This window comes from Perkinsus marinus (assembly GCF_000006405.1).
Source record: "Perkinsus marinus ATCC 50983 genomic scaffold scf_1104296947336, whole genome shotgun sequence".
Classification (NCBI taxonomy): domain Eukaryota; phylum Perkinsozoa; order Perkinsida; family Perkinsidae; genus Perkinsus; species Perkinsus marinus.
The window spans coordinates 1-1,032 of record NW_003210644.1 but is presented as its reverse complement, the minus strand read 5'-3'; the positions used below and the strand labels follow the sequence as shown (position 1 = coordinate 1,032).

The 1,032-nt window shown below is 50.5% G+C and overlaps 5 non-coding genes across 5 annotated transcripts; all 5 read left to right on the top strand.

The window, feature by feature from the left end:
• Window positions 1-7: 7 nt before the first annotated feature.
• On the top strand, window positions 8-86 carry Pmar_PMAR025294. The gene has a single exon. It is a non-coding gene; the product is annotated as a tRNA-Leu (tRNA).
• Window positions 87-207: 121 nt separating this feature from the next.
• Pmar_PMAR025293 lies at window positions 208-287 on the top strand. Its single transcript has one exon. It is a non-coding gene; the product is annotated as a tRNA-Leu (tRNA).
• Window positions 288-474: 187 nt separating this feature from the next.
• On the top strand, window positions 475-554 carry Pmar_PMAR025292. Its single transcript has one exon. It is a non-coding gene; the product is annotated as a tRNA-Leu (tRNA).
• Window positions 555-675: 121 nt separating this feature from the next.
• Pmar_PMAR025291 lies at window positions 676-755 on the top strand. Its single transcript has one exon. It is a non-coding gene; the product is annotated as a tRNA-Leu (tRNA).
• Window positions 756-942: 187 nt separating this feature from the next.
• Pmar_PMAR025290 lies at window positions 943-1,022 on the top strand. The gene has a single exon. It is a non-coding gene; the product is annotated as a tRNA-Leu (tRNA).
• The last annotated feature ends 10 nt before the right edge of the window (window positions 1,023-1,032 follow it).

Genomic DNA, 1,032 nt, shown 5'->3' with positions numbered 1-1,032 from the left:
ACTCATCGACAGTTGGCCGAGTGGTCTAAGGCGCTGGCTTCAGGCGTCAGTCCGCAAGGGCGTGGGTTCGAATCCCACAGCTGTTAGAAATTTCTTTTCGTGTGATTTGATGAAGAACGCATTCCGCGGAAACGGTTCGAAACCGTTTTTGTGTCATGTCCTATAGTGTAACGCATCTTCTCCGCTATGATTTTTGAAGCACTCATCGACAGTTTGGCCGAGTGGTCTAAGGCGCTGGCTTAAGGCGCCAGTCCGAAAGGGCGTGGGTTCGAACCCCACAGCTGTCAGTCTATATACCTGACTGGTGTTATATTGAGAACCCAGACCTTTTCAGAAGCGAGGTAGTGCAAGACCAAAACCTTTTGATCGATATTGTGCCATCGCACCTCGCAGAATCCGCTCAATCCATTTTTTGTGTCCTCTGGTTTGGCAGAGCGATGCATCACCTCGGCTATGAATCTTGAAGCACTCATCGACAGTTTGGCCGAGTGGTCCAAGGCGCTGGCTTCAGGCGTCAGTCCGCAAGGGCGTGGGTTCGAATCCCACAGCTGTTAGAAATTTCTTTTCGTGTGATTTGATGAAGAACGCATTCCGCGGAAACGGTTCGAAACCGTTTTTGTGTCATGTCCTATAGTGTAACGCATCTTCTCCGCTATGATTTTTGAAGCACTCACCGACAGTTTGGTCGAGTGGTCTAAGGCGCTGGCTTAAGGCGCCAGTCCGAAAGGGCGTGGGTTCGAACCCCACAGCTGTCAGTCTATATACCTGACTGGTGTTATATTGAGAACCCAGACCTTTTCAGAAGCGAGGTAGTGCAAGACCAAAACCTTTTGATCGATATTGTGCCATCGCACCTCGCAGAATCCGTTCAATCCATTTTTTGTGTCCTCTGGTTTGGCAGAGCGATGCATCACCTCGGCTATGAATCTTGAAGCACTCATCGACAGTTTGGCCGAGTGGCCTAAGGCGATGGCTTAAGGCGCCAGTCCGAAAGGGCGTGGGTTCGAACCCCACAGCTGTCAGTCTATATAC